The following is a 21,634-nucleotide window of genomic DNA, read 5'->3' as shown; positions in this document are numbered from 1 at the left end:
TGTGTGGGCCGAGTTCCAAGCACTGGTCACTATTTCACAATATCTGCTGTAAAGAACTGGGTCTGAGGCCTTATCCTGGTTAGATTTTATGGCTCTTGAATGCAGGAAAAGAAAACAAGTTATGTTCAAAGCTGCTCAATGTTTGAGACATCTGAAATTTATTTTGATGTAAAGCAGAAGTCATAAAAATGATTTGTTTGTACCTTTGAAGATTACAAAGAATAAAATTGCCCACCTGGCCTATCCAGAAAGACCATAATTATCAGGGATCTATCATCAGGTGCTGCGGTGGGAAGGAGAGAGGACCAGGCTACACTCAGTGATCCCAATGCACTTGCACCATAATGCTTCTTCACCCTCCCATACCCCCTCTGCCTCATCCTCCCCACAGCTTTATTCTCCCAGCTCTTTCCTCTCTTGGTCACTGAGAAGTAGTCAGAATGGAGACTGATAACTGAGGGCAGTGTAGAAAAAGTCTGGGAGCTTAAGCAGGTCCAGGCATAATTCTGCTCATTAACAGAAACAAACATTTACAGAGTCTTTAGTATGTTTCTCACCCTATTGTAAGCACTTTCCATTTTAATCCTTAGAATTCCATGAGTGAGGTACTACAATGATGATCCCTTTGTAGACGAGGCTTGGAGAGGTTACTACCTTAGCCAAGGCCACAAGTAGCAGAGCTAGGACCAGGGACCAGATGGTTCCAATCCAAAGCCTCAGAGCCCCAAAGCGGAGGGCTCCACCACCACCGCCCCCCTCATTGTCCTTTTCACGCGATTTCATCCTGTTCGCTTCTACTCTCACGACACATCACATCATTCAGATTTCTTAACCCAAAACAGAGTAAACATGAAACAAGTAAAAGATCGTGTACATGTGGGAAATTTTTAAAAAAGAAACATTTTAAACTGATATTTAGAGTCTGTCTTGTCTTTTCATTATAATAACAGTAAAGTCTGTCCTGCAGCTATGAGTAAGCGGCTTCTGGGAAGGACACAGAGATGAGCTCATTCCTGGGACTTGCACTTTCTTTTTAAGAACTTCAAGAGCAGACTTGGAGGAAAAGACCTCTGCTCTCTAAAATACCACTGCTTGATAGAGAGCAGTGTTTTCCCTGTATTTTAAATGAAAAAGAATGCTCACGTCCATGTGTATATGTGTAGTATGGCGTGTGTGTGGAATGGTACATGTGTGGTGTAGTGGGGGGAGGATGTGTATGTATGCATGAGTGTGGTGTGTGTGCACGTGTGGCATGTGGGGTATGTGTATGTGTGATGTGTATGTGGTGAGTATGTATGGTGTGTGTGTATGGTGTGTGTGTATGGTGTGTGTCCCTTTGTGTATGGTGTGATATGTGTGTGGTTTAGCGTGTGTGTGTGTACATGTGTGGTGTGTGCATGTGTGGGCTGTGTGTGTGTGTGGTATGTATTTGGGGGTGTGGTATGTGAGGTGTAGAGGGTATGATATGAGATGTGTGAGTGGTGTGTGTGTATTTAGGGGAGTGTACATGTATGATGTGTGTGTATCTGTATGTGTGACTTTTTTTGTGTGTGTGACAGTTTCACTCTTGTTGCCCAGGCTGAAGTGCAATGGCACGATCTCAGCTCACTGCAACCTCTGCCTCCCAGGTTCAAGCGATTGTCCTGCCTCAGCCTCCTGAGTAGCCGGGATTACAGGCATGTGCCACCACGCCCGGCTAACGCTGTATTTTCAGTGGAGATGGGGTTTCTTTATGTTGGTCAGGCTGGTCTCAAACTCCTGACCTCAGGTGATCCACCCACCTCAGCCTCCCAAAGTGCTAGGATTACAGGTGTGAGCCACCACGTGTGGCCTGTATGTGTGACTTTTAAAGTGACACTCAGGGCAATCAATTTAGCCGTGTGATCTAAGGTCCTGAGATTAAGCCATTAGTCGAGGCCACATCCATTTGTGTGTTTTCTTCCTGCACACAATCCTTTCCTGAGTACTACCTGATGGTTCAACTGCATGAGAATCATATGGGGGACCTGTCACAGTGCATAACCCTGGGCCCCCTCCAGGTCTCCAGCATCAGAGCCGCTGGGCATGGGCTGAAGAATCTGCCCATTTACCTAACAGGTGTCCCAGTCAATGTCAATGCACTCTTGTGGGAAAGCCACTGCTATAAGCAATGGTTATATAGATGAATGTCCCATTCAAGTATTTCAATTGCAGATACTCCAGATAAAAGGTAAAAAAGAATTCGGGCATAGTCAATTTTTCTCTTACTTTTCTGGCATTAACTAAATAAGAGGGGAAATAATCTTATCCCTCATTCCCATCACACACACAGACATACACACACACTCAGATGCACACAAACATTTGCACACATATGCACAGAAAGGCAAGCCCATTTATGTTCTCAGCTTCTAAATTCTTTTTTTTTTTTTTTATTGAGACAGGGTCTCGCTGTCTCACCTAGCGTGGATCTCAGTGGTGTAAACACAGCTCACTGCAGCCCGAACTCCTGGGCTCAAGCAGTCCTCTTGCCTCAGCCTCCCACAATGCTGGGACTACAGGCATGAGCCACCACACTCGGCCTGAATTCATTTTTATTTGACCAGCACATGAAGCCTTACCAGACGGAGGCCTCAATCCTTTGGCTGGGGTTTATAAGCAGGTAGCGCTAGACCTTCCCATTCTACATAAGCTGATGGGCACAGTAATAGCTGGGGGTTTTCTTCTCACAAGTCAAAGACAAATTGTCTGTTTTCAAGCGTGTGAAACAGTTAATAAATTTGAGGTCTCTTTCTTGCTTCGTAGGCCATCTTGGCTCAGACATTTTACAAACAATTATCACTGATGTTACAAATGAGAACTTTCCAAGTGCAGATGCTTTCGACCACAGCACCTCCATCAGGCGGTCATTAGAGATCTTGGGCTAACAGATCTGACCCTCATTTTTCACACACATTCATTTAAATGATTTGAAAGGTTTTATTACCTAAATTATAAAGTTTCCTGTGACAAACAGCATGATAAGAATAAATAGGTAAAATAGAACCAACACTGAAATCCAGAAAGAGGATAAAAATAAAGTGCAAGCCTCATTTAGAACCTTCCTTTGATTTTCCATCCAGTAATGACCCACTCTCCAAGCCTAGGTCCAAGTGCCAGGAATGAAAGGATGGTTCTAAGTGAAATGCACTCCTGCCCTGTGTTACTCCAGAAATATTGCCATTGCTTTTTGGACAGAAAAACTTCTTCCTTCCCATGTCTGTCCTTCCTTGCTTCTCTCTTCTCATAAACGTTACCACACCATGGAACATAGTGAGCCTGTTGCAGTAATTCATCTGAGAAGCATTGAAGGCCTGCACCAAGGCAGTGAGTATGACGATTGAGAGGAGGTGACAGGTTCAAGAGACGTTAAAGAGGTAGAATCATTGTGGTGATGGGAAGGAGGGATGAGAGGCAGAGAATCAAGGAAAGGGAGAGGCCATGGATAACAGGCAAGTTCTTGGTTTGAATCCCCAAACATTAGAGCTTACAAAGTCATATGCCTCCAGGAGCCAAGCGAGTAAAATGCACTAGTAAAGAGAGCCTGGGTAAGGACAGTGGAGACTATGAGAAACTAGAGAAGGCAGGCAAAAAAGAAGCCACTCCTCAGTCCCAGCCAGTTGCTGCCATCTCAGAACCAAGGCCAAGGGCTTATACAACTTCTTGTTTCTAAGACAACACAGAAATCTTGGTTTTCCTACAAAAATTCTGGTTTTAAAATCAGTATAGTTAATGTTTAAGTATTAATATTTATTTATAGATTTTTAAAATTTTTATTTTAGGTTTGGGGGTACATGTGAAGGCTTGTTACATAGATAAACACATGTCACTGCGGTTTACTGCACATATTATCACATCACCCACGTATTAAGCTCAGTACCCAATAGTTATCTTTTCTGTTCCTTTCCCTCCTCACACCTTCCCCCCTCAAGTAGACCCCAGTATCTGTTGTTTCCTTCTTTGCATTCGTAAGTTCTTATCATAAAATATACATTTAAAAAAAATTAAAAACACTGTATAGACCAAATAGAACACACTGGGGGGGATGTTAAGGGCTGGACGTAGCTTGGGGCTTCCAGTTTCAAGCCTCAAAAATAGATGATGATACTCGCCAGGTGATATGGTTTGAAGTTTGTGTCCTCTCCAAAATTCATGTTTAAATGTGGTGGCACATGCCTGTAATCCCAGCTACTCGGGAGGCTGAGGCAGGACAATCACTTGAACCTGGGAGGCAGAGGTTGCAGTGAGCTGAGATCATGCCATTGCACTCCAGCCTGGGCAACAAAAGTGAAACTCCATCTCAAAAAAAAAAAAAGTAATCTCTAATGCAATAATATTAAGAGTTGTGGCCTTTAAGGGGTGATTAGGTCATGGGGGTTCCTCTCTCATGAATGGGATTCTTCACACAGAATTAGCTCCTTTTGCCCTTTCCAGCCCTTCTGCCACGTGAGGACACAGCATTTATACCTTCCAGAGGATGCTGCACCTTGGAATCAGAGGGTCCAGTTCCTCATCAGACACTAAACTTGTCAGTGTCTTGATCTTGAACTTTCCAGCCTCCAGAAATGTGAGAAATAAATTTCTCACATTTATAAATTACCAGTGTCAGGCATTTTGTTATAACAGCATAAATAGACTAAGACACAAAGGTAATAAATTCCTTCTCTCGCTAGATAATGTGGTTTTAAAAAAATAAAATAAGATAAGATAAATCTACAATCTGGTCCAACTACCATGGAAACTCAAGATCAGAGAGGAACCTGCTTTCATCTGATTCAACTACCCCTCTGATTCTTGGATTCTCTCTTTTTCTGTTTGCCTGTGACCCTGAGATTCCATTACTCTGTGAATGCTCTAATGGCCTTGAGCTGCGTCAGCTGCCTACACTGTACATCTGAGCACAATACTGTTGCTTTGAAATTTGTAGTTACCTATCTTTTTTCTCTGTTCTTAGGCTTATCTGCTGAGATAAAATAAATGAGGATGTGATTTGACATTTACTTTGTTAAGATGAACACTGGATAATTTGAATGTCAATCAAGTGTAGAAAAATGTCCACATTTAAAAAATCAGTCAAATAATTGTCACATCACTTCACTCTGCTTTACAGCTGTAGCTCAAGCTATGAGAATCCCCAGAGTTTTACATTCTGAGTGCTTTTTAATGGTCTTTTGAAACCTAAAACAAAATCAGTTTTATTTTGAAAGTGATACCTTTATTCAAAAAAAAATTATTGAGTGCATATTATATATCAGTACCTGTGTCTACATGTGGAGAATAAAAAAGGAGACTATGGGAAACCACACATAGGGTAGAACAGAAGAAATTCACTATTAATTTTAATCCAAGGTAGAACAATGTTATTACTTACAAGAGTTTATCCCTTCTTAGTAATAATAAGACAGAACTAGCAACAAACTATTGAAAAACAAACTCTTAAAATAGTACTATTTGAAAAAGAACAAAATGTGTGAAATGCTTAAGGTTGAACTTTACAAAATTTGCACAATGCCTACATACTTAAAACTACAAAACATTGCTGAAAGAATTTTTAAAAGACATGAACAAATGAAGACATGTACCATGCTCATGAACTGGAATATACAGTCATGAAGATGTCAATTATCCTGAAATTAATATGCAGATTTAAATCAAATTAAAATTACATTAAATTTAAATTAGGTCCAATTAAAATCCCAGCAGGCTTTTTTTTCATAGAAATTGACAAACTAATTCTAGTTATTAATAGAAATGTAAAGAATCTATAATAGACAAAGCAATTACAAAAAAAAACAAAGTTAGAGGATTTACATCGTTTAATTTCAAGATTTAATATAATGTAACAGTAATGAAGACAGTACGGGTTGTTGGCAAAAAAACAGACACACTGATCAGTGGTATAAAGAATCGCAAAGAATTTAGACATAGATCCACACATACGTGGTCAGTTGATTTTTTTACCAAGTTGCCAAAGTAATTAAATGGGAAAACAATGTTATTTTCAATAAGTGGTGCTAGAACACTGGGTATTCATTTTGGGGGAAAAATGTACTTTAACCTTTATCTCACAGTTGACACAAATACTAACTAGACATGTATCAAAGACTTACACATGACAACTAAAGCTATAAAACTTACAGACCAAAACAAGGACATTGTTTTTGCAACAATGGAGTAGGCAAAGATTTCTTAGATGGGACACAAAAGGCATGAGCTATAAAAGAAAAAATGATAAATTGTGGACTTCATCAAAATAAAAATATTCTGCTCTTCAAAAGACATAGCTAAGAAAATAAAAAGGCAAGCCTGACAGTGGAAGAAAATATTCACAATATGTATTTATAACAAAGAACTTGCAGCCAGAATATATAAAGAGCACTTACAACTCAGTCACAGACAAACAACCCAATAAAAGCTAAAATATGCTTTTGTTTTTGTTTTTTTGAAATGGACTCTAGCTCTGTTGCCCAGGCTGGAGTGCAGTGGCATGATCTCAGCTCACTTCAACCTCCGCCTCCTGAGTTCAAGCAATTCTCCTGCCTCAGCCTCCCGAGTAGCTGAGATTACAGGCATCTGCCACCACCACCAGCTAATTTTTGTATTTTTAGTAGAGCTGGGGTATCACCATGTTGACCAGGCTAGTCTCAAACTCGTGACCTCAGGTGATCTGCTCACCTCATCCTCCCAAAGTGCTGGGATTACAGGTGTGAGCCACAGAGCCCAGCTTAAAATAAGTAAAATATGTTAACAGAAGCATCGCAAAATACATAAGTAACCAAAAAACACATGAAAAAAAGCTCAACATGATTAGCCATCAGGAAAATGCAAATTAAAATCATTTGATGACACTACACAACTATTGGACTGCCAAAATTAAAAATTAAAAAAAACCCAGATGTCTCCCATTCACCGAGAGTGAATATATAGGAGGACAGATTTGAAGAACAGATTACAGTAGTTTAACATATGATAAGTTTGGATTGCCTGGAGCACATGTACACTGAGATATGTCCATGTAGATGCAGAAGCCTGAGCTAGAGGTAGAGATTTATGAACAAGTGACATACAGATGAGAGGTTGTATTAGTCTGTTTTGCACTGCTATAAAGGAATACCCCTGACTGGGTAATTTAAAGAAAAAAGATTTATTTGGCTCATCGTTCTGCAAGCTGTACAAGAAGCATGGCACCAGCATCAGCTTGCCTTCTGCTGAAGCCTCAGGAAGCTTTTACTCATGATGGAAGGCAAAAGGAGCCAGCACGTCATATGGAGAGAGAGGGGGAGGCAGAGAGGAGGGGATGCCAGGCTCTTTTTAACAATCAATTCTCACATGAACTAATAGAGTGAGAACTCATTCATTACCATCAGGAAGGCATCAAGCCATTTATGAAGAATCTGCCCCTCATGACCCAAACACCTCCCACTAGGCCCCACCTCCAATATTGGGGGACCACATTTCAACATGAAATTTGGAGGGGGGAAATACCCAACTATATCATTCTGTTCCTGGCACCCCTAATTTCATGTCCTTCTCACATTGCAAAATATAATCATCCCTTACCAAGAGTACCCCCAAATTTTAACTCATTCCAGCAGCAACTCAAAAGTTTGAAGTCTAAAGTCTCATCTGAAACTCAAGGGCAGTTCCTTCCACCTATGAGCCTCTGAGATCAAAAATTGAGATGCAACAGGGAACTCCCCCCCCAACATAAGGGGTCTGGGGGCCTCCCAAGCATGGAAGTACAGGGGAATCTTTAATTACTACATGGGAAATTCCAGACACCTGGCTAGCCATGAGAAGTAAATAAGCAGCTTGATAAGCAAGAAGGTAATAGTAGCTTAAAATAATAGCCAAGAAATCTAGAATCACAGGATTCTAGATTTTGTTCCCCTATAGAAACTAAACATAACACCTAACATATGGCTCTGAGTTGTTTTTCAAAAACCCATATCCACACCAACAGATGTACTGGCACATAGATCTCAGATAAGAGGGAACTGAAGACTGAACTTTGACCACCATTCTTTGTTCTAAATTTGTTCCTGAGGGGCCTGAAAGGAGTCACATTCATGGGCCAGAGCTAACATTCTTTTCTGATGATCCCACATTTTTAAACAAAGTTTCTCTTCCTTAAGCAATTGCAAATCAGAAAATCTTGGGATGCCACTCTTGCATTCTGTGTGCCTGCAGACTTAGCACCACAGAGAGGCTGCCAAGGCTTATAGCTTGCACTATGCTGAGTGGCATCCCAAGCAGCACCTGGGCCCTTTGAGCTGTGGCCATAGCTGGAGCAGCATCCCACATCATCACAGGGCAGCAGTACCCTGGGCTTGGCCCCAAAACCATTCTGTCCTCCTAGACCTCTAGCTTTTTTTCCCATCATCTTGAATATCAGCACATAGCTCCCTTTCAGTTATGTTACTCTCTCTAGCAAGTGGTTGCTCCATAGCCTTCTTGGATTTCTCTCGTTTGGATTCCACTCCTTTGGATTCCTATAGTGAAAGCATTCTTTCCTTCTCTACCAGATGGCCAGGCTGTGAATTTTCCAAATTTTTATGCTCTGCTTCCCTTTTAATTTTAATTTCCAACTATGGGTCCTTCCTTTGCTCCTACATCTGATCATAGGCTGTTGGAAGCAGTCATGACACTTCTTGAATGCTTTGCTTCCACCAGAGACCCTGGGTCATCATTCTTACCTGGGTCATCATTCTTACCTGGGTCATCGTTCTTACGTTCAGCCTTAGAATGACGAACTTTCACAAAGCCTTCAACAAAGCCCTGCAACCTAGGCACAATGCAGGCAAGTTCTTTTCTAGGTCATCTTTGCTCTAGTTTCCTAAGTTCTTCACCTCCATCTGAGACTTAGCCTGGACTTCACTGTCCACATTTCTATCAGCATTTTGCTCACAGCCATTTAACCAGTCTATAATAAGTTCCAAATTTTCCCAATCATCCTGTCTTCCAAGTCCTCCAAACTCTCCCAACCTCTCCCCATTACTCAGTTCCAAAGCTGCTTTCATTTTTTTAGGTATTTTTATAGCAATGCTCGCCTCCCCAGTACTAATATTCTGTATTAATCTGTTTTGTGCTTTTTAAAGGAATACACTTGATTGGGTTATTAATAAAGATTTATTTGGCACATGGTTCTGCAAGCTGTAGAAGAAGCACGTTGCCAGCATCTTCCTGGCTTCTGGTGAGGCCTCAGGAAGATTTTATTCATGGTGAAAGGCAATGGGAATCATGGTGTCACATGGTGAGAGAGGAAGAAGCAGAAAGGAAGTGATGCCAGGCTCTTTTTAACAATTAGTTCTCATATGAAATTATAGAGGAAGAACTCACTCATTACAAGAAAGGCACCAGGTCATTCAATGAAGGATCAATCCTCATGACCCAAACATCTCCCACTAAGCCCCACCTCCAACATCAGGGATCACATTTCAACATGAAATTTGAGGAGAAAAATATCTAAACTATATCAAAGGTAAACTCCTGGAGAAGATAAATTTTCCCAAGAAGAATGTGTAATTTGAGATGAGATGAACCACGGGACAAAACCAGATGGAACATCATCATTTAAGGCACAGACATAGGAAGAAAAATCCAGGAAAGAGTAAAAAGAACAACCAAAAAAGTAATAGTGAACAATGTCAGGGAGAATACCTGGAAAGAGTGAGGGGACAATGGTGTCCAATACTGAAGATATGATAAGTGGTATAATAACTGAAATAGGTTTGTTGGATTTTCATCTGAAATATTATTGCTGACTGTAACAAGTACAATTTCACTGGAATGATAAGAATAAAAGCACATTTTCAGTGGAATAAGGAAATCATAGAAGATAAAGGAGAGCTACCAAAAAAATTAGACCATTCTTCAACAATCTTAACTGTGATGAATGAGTTAGGATAGAAGTTAAGACAGACGTTTTTAGGAGAATCATTGTAGATTTGAAAAGTGCTTTTGTAAAAAATCAGAAGAAAAACAAGCAAGTTTATATGTTTATAAGGATATATATGGAGTAAAAAGCAATAGAGAGACAAAAACTGGCAAGTCAAGAGAGAAAAGAGTAAGTAATTAGCTACTCTCTCCCAGCAAAGACCAAAGATCCCAGGGAGGCTTCATTTTCAGAACCCTCTGGCACATTTTCCAGACATCTGTATACCTGCAGGCCTGAGAGAGCATCCTCCCTCCCCACTGCAGGTTCTCACTAAGAGTGGCTGAGTAATCTCCTTTCTTCCTATTTCACTCACACTACCTCCTACCCCATCCCACCAAAGGCTTCCTACATCAAGTCAATGCCCATTCACACTCCCTTGCATCTCAACAACTCCCATCACTGACAGGCTCCTTCCTGTCACTCTGCCTTGTCCTGGGATCCTCTCTTGTGCCTTTCTCACTTATTCAAATCCTCCCCTCTGTGGACCGTCTGAGTCCTAGTCCAAACACATCTTACTTCTCCTAATTTGCTCTATACCTACAGATACATTGGAGATTAATACTACATAATATATCCCAAATGAAATAACTATTCACAAGATTTTTGTGTGCTATCCAGCACTCATTTTTTCTAGGAATATCTTGTTACAGTTTTATGAAGCAGCTTTCTACCTACAGTTATAAATTATTCTATTATTGTAATTTTTGATATGGAACACTGGATCCATGCAGATAAACAGCCTGTTTCCTTCAATCATTACAGAATATTCCCTTTCTTTCATGATTTGAGCACTCTACTAAGGCAACCAAATCATAGGTCAAGAAAAGAGGCCAAGAATATGATAATCCAGGAATTTTTAAAAAGGCCATTTTGCCTCAGACATTTAAGCTTAACACAGCACTGTAAAAAGGGTCATTAACAAAGAAGTTCACACCAAGACACATTATAAGGAAATTGTAAAAAAAAAAAGAGAGAGAGAGAGAATTTTGAAAATACCAAGAGAAAAGCAACTCAGTAAGGGAACCCCTATAGACTATCAGTGGATCTCTCAGCAGAAACTGTGAAAGTAGAAGGAAGTGGGATGATATATTCACAGTGCTAAAATATTTTTTAACTGTCAACCAAGAATATTATATCTGGTAAACTGTCCCTCAAACATGAAGGAGACAGGGCCAGGCACGGTGGTTCATACCTGTAATCCTAGCACTTTGGGAGGCTGAGGCAAGAGGATTGCTTGAGCTCAGGAGTTCAAGACCAGCTGGGGCAACATAGTGAGGCCCAGTCTCTATTAAAATAAAGAAAAAAAATGAAGGAGAGATAAAGGTTTTCCCAGATAAACAATGACTGAGAGAGTTCATCACTAGACATGCCTTACAAGAAATGCTAAAGTGAGTCCTTTAAGTTGAAAAAAACAGATACTAAACATGAAAGCATAAAAAAATATAAAGCTTGCTGGTAAAGGTAAATATATAAACAAATATGGAATACTGTAATACTGTAACAGTGGAATATAAACGACTTTTTGATTTTGGCACACAATATAAAAATATATAATATGTGACACCAATAACAAAGATGGAGAGAGTAAAAGGGTAGAGTTTTTTTATGGCATTGAATTTATTATCAGCTTAAAATAGATGTGATAACTGTAAGATGTTTTATGTAGGACCTATAATAAACACAAAGAAAATACCTACGAAGATACACAAAAGAAAATAAGAAAAAATAAAAATATGTCACTACAAAATGTCAACAACAACAAAAAAACAATATAAAGACAGCAAGAGAGGAAAAGAGAGACAAAAGTGCTAAAGACAGACAGGAAACTATTAACAAAATGGCAATAGTAAGTCTATCCTTATTAATAATTTCTTTAAATACAAATGGACCAAACTCCCTAGTCAAAAGGCAGAGAATTACTGGGACAATCCAACTATATGCTTTCCACAAAAGACTTACTTTAGATTTAAGGACACACATAGATTGAAAGTGAAAGAATGGAAAAAGATATGCAAATGACAACTTCCAAAAGAGGGAAAGAATGGCCATACTTACATCAGACAAATTGACTTTAAGTCAAAAATTGTCACTAGCAAAAAAGAAGGACGTTATATAATGATAAAAGAATCACTTCACCAGGAAGACATAACAATTATACATACATATATATACATATGGATATATACACATACATATATGCAAATATTAGCAGAGCATCTAAAGATACAAGAGAAACATTCATCAAACTCAAGAAAGAAATAGACAGAAAGAAGAAATATAAGTAGATAGCAACACAATAATAGTAGGAAATTTCAATAGCTCACTTTCAATAATGGATAGAACATCTAGAAAGAACATTGATAAGAAAACAGAATGTGAACAACACTATAGACCAAATGGACCTAACAGGCACATACAGAAGAACATTCCACCCAACAGCAGCAGAATACACATTCCTCTCAAGAATGTACAGAATATTATCCACAATAGATCACATTTTAGATCACAAAACATGTATGAATGAATTTAAGAAAACTGAAAATTATAACAAATATCTTTACTGATCACAATGGAATAAAAATAGAAATCAACAGCAGAAGGAAAACTTGAAAATTCAAAAATGTAGAAATGAAACAACACACTTCTGAATAACCAATAGGACAAAGAAAAAAATTAAAAAGAAAATTAAAAAATATCTTGAGACAAACAAAAACAAAATATGGCATATCATACCAAATCTTATGGGATGTAGCAAAGGCAGTACTGAGGAAAGTTTATAGTGTTAAACTCCTACACTCAAAAAGAAAAAATATCTTAAATAAAAGAACTAACTCTACACCTAAAGAAATTAGAAAAAAAGCAACCATGTGCAAATGTAGCAGAAGGAAGGAAATAATGTAGATTACAGCAGAAATAAATAGAGAATAGAAAAAAATCATTAAAACTAAGGATTGGTTTTTTTGAGAATATCAACAAAATTGACAAACATTTGGCTAGACTAAGAAAAAAAGAGAAAAGATTCAAAGAAAACCAGAAAAAAAGAGAAGCCATTACAACTGACAAATACAAAGGATCATAAGAGACTACTATTAACAATGATGCACCAACAAATTGGATAACTTAGAAGAAATTCCTAGAAACATTCAACCTACCAAGACTGAACCATTAAAAAATAGAAAATCTAAACAGACTTACAATTAACAAAGACATTGAATCAGTAGTCAAAAGCCCCTCAAAAAAGAAAAGCCCAAGACCACATGATTTCACTGAATTCTACCAAACCTTTAAAGAAGAGTTAATGCAAATCTTTCTCAAACACTCATAAAAAATTTTTAAAGTGAGGAACACTTCCAAACTCATTATATGAGGCCAGCATTACCCTGATACAAAGGCCAGAGAAAGACACTATGAGAAAAGAAAGCTACAGGTCAATATCCCTAATAAATATACATGTAAATATTCTTAACAATATATGAGCAAATAGACCATTAAAAGGGTCTTAACCATGACTCAAGTGGGAGTTACCCCTGGGATATAAAGATGGTTTATCATATGAAAATCAATCAATGTGATACACCACATTAACAGAACAAAGAATAAAAATCACAAATAATGATCTTAACAGATGCAGAAAAGGCATTTGACAAAATTCAACACACTTTCATTAAAAAAATCAATACACAAGGAAGAGAAGGAAATTATATCAACATAATAAAGGCTATATATGAAAAGTCCACAGCTAACATTATGCTCGATGGTGAAAAACTAAAACTTTTCCTGCAACATAAAGAAGAAGAAAAGGATGCCTGCTCTTGCCACTCCATTTACCATAGTAATGGAAGTCCTAGCCAGAACAATTTGGTAAGAAAAAGAAATAAATGGCATTCAAATCTCAAAGAAAGAAGTAAAATTATTGCAGTTTGTGGGCGACATGATCTTATATAGAGAAAACTGTAAAAGCTCCACCAATAAACTATTAGAACTAATAAATAAATTTAGTGACACTGCAGGATAAGAAGTAACATACAAATATCAGGTGTGTTTTTATACACTAATAAATCATCTGAAAAGGAAATTAATAAAATAATCCAATTTAGAATGGCATCATTAAAGAATAAGCTTAAGCATAAGCTTAACCAAGGAAATAAAAAACTTACACACTGAAACTACAAAACATTGCTGAAAGGAATTAAAGAAGAAAGAAATAGAAAGACATTCTATGTTAATGGATTGGAAGATTTAATATTGTTACAATGTCTGTACTACTCAAAGTGATCTACAGACCTGATGCAATCTCTATCAAAATCCCAATGGCGCTTTTTACAAAAATTAGAAAAAAAAGATCCTAAAATTCAGATGGAACCACAAAGGACCCTGAACAGCCAAAACTATCTTAAGAAAAAAAGAACAAAGCTTGAGGTCCCACATTTCCTGATTTCAAAATATATTACAAAGCTACAATGGCAAAAAAAGAACACAGTATAATACTGACATAAATACAGATACATTAGTCAATGGAATAGAATAGAGAGCAAAGAAATCCATGCATTTATGGAGAGTTGATTTTTAACAAAGGTGCAGAGAAAACACAATGGGGAACAAATAGTCTCTCCAACAGATGGTGTTGGGAAAACTGGATATACACATTAAAAAGAAGAAAATTGGATCATTATCTTACACAAAAATCAACTCAAAATGGGGTAAAGATTTATACATAAGACCTGAAACCACAAAACTACTAGAAGGAAAGCATTGCGGAAATGCTTCATTACTCTGGTGACAATTTCTTGGATATGACACCAAAAAACAGGCAAGAAATGCAAAAACAAACAAGTGGAACCACATCAATCTAAAAAGCTTCTGCACAGCCAAGGAAACAGTCAACAGAGTGACAAGGTAACCTATGAAATGGGAGAAAATATTTGTAAGTCATATACTTAATAAGAGGTTAATATCCAAAATATATCCAAACAATAGATTAAAACAACTCATTTTAAAATGGTCAAAAGTTTAGAATAGACATTTCTCCAGAGAATATATATAAATGGTCAACAAGTATATGAAAAGATTCTCATATCTTTTCATGATCATTAATCATCAGAGAAATGCCAATCAAAATGACAACGAAATATTATCTCACATCTGCTAAAATAGCCATTATGTTAAAAAAAACAGAAATTAAGAAGTTTTAGCAAGGACGTGGAAAAATTAGAATGCTTGTGACTGCTGGTGGAAAGGTAAAATGGTGCAGCCATTATGAAGATGGGTATGAAGGTTACTCAAGAAATTAAAACTAGAACTGCCATATGATCCAGCAATCCTACATCTGTGTATTTATCCAAATAACTGAAATCAGGATCTCAAAGAGATATTAGCACTCCCATGATCATTGAAGCATTCTACACAGTGTGAGATGGGGTCCAATTTCATCCATTTGCTTGTGGATATCCAGTTTTCCCAACACCATTGATTAAAGAGAGCATCTTCCCCATTGTGTGTTTTTGGCATTTTTGTCAGAGATCAATTGATCATAAATGCATGGATTTATTTCTGGGCTCTCTATACTCTTCTGCTTTACCATTGGCCTATATGTTTATTTGTACGTTGATCTCATGCTGTTTTGATTACAATAGGTTTGCAGTATATTTGTTATCAGGTGATCTCTTCAGCTTTCTTCTTTGTCCTCAAGATTACTTTGGCTGTTTGGATATTTTGTGGTTCTATACAGATTTTAGGATTATTTATTCTATTTGTGTGGAAACAGATGCCATTGAAATTTTTATAGGGATTGCACTGAATCTTTAGATCCCTTTGGTAGTAGGGGTATGTTAACAATATTAACTATTCCAATTCATAAACATGAGATATCTTTCCATCTGTTTATGTCTTCCTCAATTTATTTCATCAATGATTCATAGTTTTCAATGTACAGATCTCTTAACCCCTTGGTTAAATTTATTCCTAAGTAATTTTTAATTCTATTGTTTGCTTGATTTCTTTTTCAGATAGCCATCATTAGTTTACAGAAACACAGCTGATTTTACATGTTGATTTTGTATCTTGTAATTTCACTGAATTTGTTCATTAGTTCTAACAGGGTTTTTGGTGTGTCCTAGTTGTACATTTTATATACAAGTCTGCCTGTGATCCATTTTGAGTTAATTTTTTTAAAGGTGTAAGATCTGTGTCTAGTTTCATTTATTTGCATATGGATGTCCCATTGTTCAAGCACCATTTATTGAAAAGACTTTCTCTGTTGTAGTGCTTCTGCTTCTTTGTCAAAAATCAGTGGGCTATATTTATGTGGGTATATTTCCGGGCTGTCTATTCTGTTCCATTAACCTATTTGTCTATTCTTTTGCCAATACCATACTGTCTTGATCACTATTTTTATACGTCAGCTTTGTAGTAAGACTTGAAGTCAAGTGGTGTCAGTCCTCCAAGTTTGTTCTTCTCCTTCAGTAAGTGCTGACTATTCTGGCCTTTTTGCCATCCACATAAACTTTAGACTCAGTTTGTCAATAAACATAAAATGCCTTGCTCGGATTTTTACTAGATTGCATTGAATCTATAGATCACTCTGGGAAGAACTAACATCTTGAAAATATTGAGTCTACCTATCCATCAATATGGAATATCTCTCCATTTATTTAGTTTTTCTTTGATCTCTTTCATCAGAGTTTTGTAGTTTTCCTGTAGATTTTGTACATATGCTGATAAATCTGGGGGGTCCCAGTGTAAATGGTACAGTGTTTTTAAATTTCAAATTCCACTTGCCATTGTTGGTATATAGAAAAGCGACTGACTTTTGTGTACTAACCTAACATCCTGCAACCCTGCTATAATTGCTTATTAGTTCTAGGAGGATTTTTTTAATTATTTCAGATTTTCTATACAGATGATCATGTCATCTGTATAGAAATAAAGACAGCTTTATTTACTCCTTCCCAATCTATACGCCTTTCAATCTATTTTCTTATCTTATTGCATTAGCTACGACTTCCAGCAGGCCCTCAAATATTTCATTTTGTTGTAATGTTGATGAGAAAGAAAATCAATTCCTAGCCAGGGTCACTGTTATGTGTGGAGTTTGCACATTCTTCCCATGTCTGCACAGGTTTTCTCTGGGTACTCCAGCTTCCTCCTACATCCCAAAGATGTGCACATTAGGTGAATTGGCATGACCACATTGTCCCAGTCTGAGTGAGGGTGGGGGTGTGTGTGAGCTTGCCCTGCGATGAAATGACATCCTGTCCAGGGTTGGTTCCTGCCTTGTGTTTTGAGCTGCTGGAATATGCTCCAGCCATGTACAACTCTGAATTGGAATAAAGCAGATTGGAAAATGAATGAACGAATGAATACGAATTATCACAAAACAACAATTCATAAAATATAGGACAATTATATAAATGCACAAGAAACAATGCAGTACAAATGTGCTTATCAAACCCACCATATTTGTTATTGTTTGTTTTTGAACTGAATGATGGTAGGAGGTGTTCCTTACAATTTTTACCTTGCAAACATTCCTTGATTTAACCCACTACTATGACTGTTGTCACTCACTGATTCACCAAAAATTGGATAAATACTTATCTTATTCGTTTTAATTAATCATTCTAAAATGGATATATAGCTCTTATCTATTTTAATCTTTAATATTAGAAATGTTTAGGGTTTCCTTTAGAAGTCTGGTGATGTTTTTGTGACCAGGAATATACCTTAGGAACTTAACTCTTGTTTATGTCCATTAGCCTATGGTAAAATTGGTTTCATTACACATTGTTTTGCTTAAAGTCACAGTTTCTAAGAAACTATCAACAACTGTTAAGTGGGGACTTACTATACAATGTGAATATGCTGAACAAAAGGATGATTGGCATCCCAATGGGACAGAGGAAGGTGGCATGAGATTTCATCACACCACTCGGAATGGTGCACAACTTAAAGCTTATGAACTATTCATTTCTGGAATTTTCCATTTAATAATTTCTGACTGTAGTTGATTGCAAGTAACTAAAACCAAACAAAGCAAAACCATGGATAAGGGAGGACTACCGAAAATGACATAAAAACATGAAGACAGGATAATAAGACAGAGAAATCTAACAAATCTAATCTATCCTAATCGTCATCATTTCTTTTCTTCCACTTACTTTAATTTGATCTTTTTCTTCCAGTTTCCTAAGGTGGAAGCTTAGTTGATTGGTTTTAGATTTTTCTTCTTTTCAAACATATGCATTCAATACTACAAATTTCCCTCTATGCACTGCTTTTACTGCATCCCACAAATTTTGATAAATTGTGTTTTCATTTTAACTCAATTCTAAGTTACTTTTAAATTTCTCTTGAGATTTCTTCCTTGACCCATATGTTATTTAGAAGTGTTTTTTCATCTCCAAGTACTTTGGAGTTTTCCATTTATCTTTCTATTACAGATTTCTTGTTTAATTCCATTGTGGTTTGACAGCAGGCATTGTATGATTCATACTCTTGTAAATTTGCTGTGGTGTGTTTTATGGTCCAGAATGTGGTCTATCTTGGTGAATGTTTTGTGTTAGCTTGAGAAGGATGGATATTCTGCTGTTGTTGGATGAAACAGTCTGTAGATATCTATTATATTCAATTGCCTGATGGTGTCGTTGAGTTTAGCTTTGTCCTTACCAATTTTGCACCTGCTGGATCTGTTCATTGCTGACAGAGGGGTGTTGAAGCGTCCAAATATAATAGTGAATTCATCTATTTCTCCCTGCAGTCCTACCCGTTTTTGCCTATGTGTTTTGATGCTCTGTTGTTAGGTGCACACACATTAAGAATTTTTATGTCTTCTTGAAGAAGTAATCCCTTTATCATTATGTAATGGTCCTCTTCACCCCTGATAACTTTTTCTGGTCTGAAGTCTTCTCTGGTTGCAATTAATATAGCTACTTTTGCTTTCTTTTGATTAGTTTTAGCATAGCTCTCACCAGTTGTTTACTTTTAATCTATATGTACCTTTATATTTACATGGACTTTTTGTGGACAACACACGGTTGAAACTTGTTGCTTATTCCACTCTGACAATATCTTTTAATTAGTGTATTTAGATCACTGAAATCCAAACCAGTTATTGATACAGTTGGATTCCTATCTACCATATGTGTTATCGTTTTCTATTTGTTGCCTTTGTTATTTTTGTCTTCTACTCTTTTTCTGACTTTTGTGGTTTTAATTGAGTATTTTATATCTTTCTATTTTCTCTCCCTTAGTAGCATTATCAGTTATCCTTTTTTTAACTTTTTAAAGTGTTTACCCTAGATTTTACAATATACATTTACAAGGAATCCAAGTCCAATTTCAAATAATGTAATAACACTTCACAGGTAATGTGAGTACCTTACAATAACAAAATGATTATAATTCCTTCCTCTTGTTTCTTGTATCATTGCTCCCATTTATTTCACTTACATATAAGCATACCTAAACATATATCTGCACATAAGCATACATAATCAAATACATTGTTGCTTTTATTATTTTAAACAAAGTGTTATCTATTAGATCAATCAAGAATAACAAAATACCAGTTTTTATTTTACCTTCACTTATTCTTTCTCTGGTACTCTTCCATTTTTCATGTAGGTCCAAGTTTTTGACCTTTATTATTTTCCTTCTCTCTAAAGAATTTAACATTTCTTGCAAGGCAGGTTTACTGGCAATCAATCCTCTCAATTTTTGTTTGTCTAAGAAATTATTTCTCTTTCACTTTTGAAGGACAATTTCACAAAATAAAGAATTCTAGCTTGATGGGGTTTTTTTTTCTCTTAATACTTTCAATATTTTACTCCTGTCTCTTCTTGCTTGCATGATTTCTGAGAAATCAGATGTAGTTATTATCTTTTTTTTGAGCTAGAGTCTTGCTCTGTTGCCAGGCTTGAGTGCAGTGGCACGATCTCAGCTCACTGCAACCTCAGCCTCCTGAGTTGAAGAGATTCTCCTGCCTCAGCCTCCCGAGTAGCTGGGACTACACGTGCCTGCCACCACGCCCAGCTAATTTTTTTGTATTTTTTAAGTAGAGACGGGGTTTCAGCGTGTTAGCCAGAATGGTCTTGATCTCCTGACCTCGTGATCCACCCGCCTCTGCCTCCCAAATTGCTGGGATTACAGGTGTGAGCCACCACACCGGCCGTAGTTCTTATCTTTACTCCTCTACGGGTAAGGTGTTCTTCCCCTCTCTGGCTTCCTTCAGGATGCTTTCCTTATGTTTGATTTTCTGTAGTTTGAAAATGGTATGCACAGGTATAGGGTTTTTGGCATTTATCCTGCTCAGTGTTGTCTGGGCTTCTTGACAACATATCCTGATATATAGGGGTTAGTGTCTGACAAAATTTGGAGAAATTCTCAGTTACTATTGTTTCAAACATTTCTTCTGTTTCTCTCTTCTCCTTTTGGAATTCTCATTACATTTGTGTTACTGCTTTTATAATTGTCCTGCAGTTCTTGGATATTCTGTCTTTGTTTTTTGTTTTTTCAGTCTCTTTTATCTTTGCTTTTCAGTTTTGGCAGTTTCTATTGACATATCCCCAAGTCCAGAGATTCTTTCCTCAGCCATATCCAGTCTAACAATAAACCCATCAAAGGCATTTTTCATTTCTGTGACAGTGTTTTTGATCTCTAGCATTTCTTCTAGGATCTTTCTTAGAGTTTCTGTTTCTTTGCTTACATTGCCCATCTGTTCTTGCATGCTGTCTACCTCATCCTTTAGTGTTTTAATCATAGTTGTTTTAAGTTCCCCATCTGGTAATTCTAACATCTCTGACATATCTGAGCCTGGTTCTGATGCTTGCTCTGTCTCTTCAAACTGTGGGGATTTTTTTTTTTTTTTTTTGGTTTTTGGTATGTCTTGTAATTTTTTCTTGACAGCCAGACTTGATGTACTGGGTAAACGGAAATGTTATAAATATGCCTTTAGTAATGTGTTGATAAAGCGGGAAGGGAGTGTTCTGCAGTCCTATGAGTAGGTCTCAGTCTTTAGTGAGCCTGTACCTCTGGGCTGTGAACTTTACATATGTTCTTAGTCCCCAGCCTCAACTTCAGTAGAACAATGGATGGAGGGGGCTGGAGTTGGGTATTTCCAGTCCCTCAGGTCAGCTATTTTCTGATAAAACTCCAGCAGATTAGACTGTGGTTAACTAGGGTCTCCTGTGGGCAAACCTTGTTAAGAACACAATGTTCCGGTGTATTTCAAAATGGCTCTTTTTTTCCCTCCCACTGCTTGAAGCACAAGGGAAATTTTTTCCATTATTCATTGTGAGAACCTGGTTGAACACCTGTAAGTAAAATTCATGAAAGTGTGGAGGCCTCTGTGGACTGGGTTCCCCTGGAATTTTTATTTCAGATTTGTTCACACAGTCTCCCGGAATTTGTCAGCTGTAATTCAGGTTTTTCTACCTCCCAACTGATTCTCTGGGAGGTTTCTGCACCAGCAAGCCAGGACCCTCTGCGTTTGCCTCTTGGTCTCTCCAATTTGGGGGGACAGTGGTTTCCCCTGTGACCCAACCTCTATGATAGATCTAAGAAGAGTCGTGGTTTTTCAGTTTGCTCAGTTTTTATTTGATAGCTTTGAAAGATTTGAGTGCTTTCCCTATATAATTTTATTAAAACATTTTGACCTCTTGGGTCTATCCCACCATTCATCAT

The sequence above is a fragment of the Pongo pygmaeus genome, chromosome 7 (assembly GCF_028885625.2).
Source record: "Pongo pygmaeus isolate AG05252 chromosome 7, NHGRI_mPonPyg2-v2.0_pri, whole genome shotgun sequence".
Classification (NCBI taxonomy): domain Eukaryota; kingdom Metazoa; phylum Chordata; class Mammalia; order Primates; family Hominidae; genus Pongo; species Pongo pygmaeus.
The sequence above is the reverse complement of the archived record's forward strand: the minus strand, read 5'-3'. Positions refer to the sequence as shown.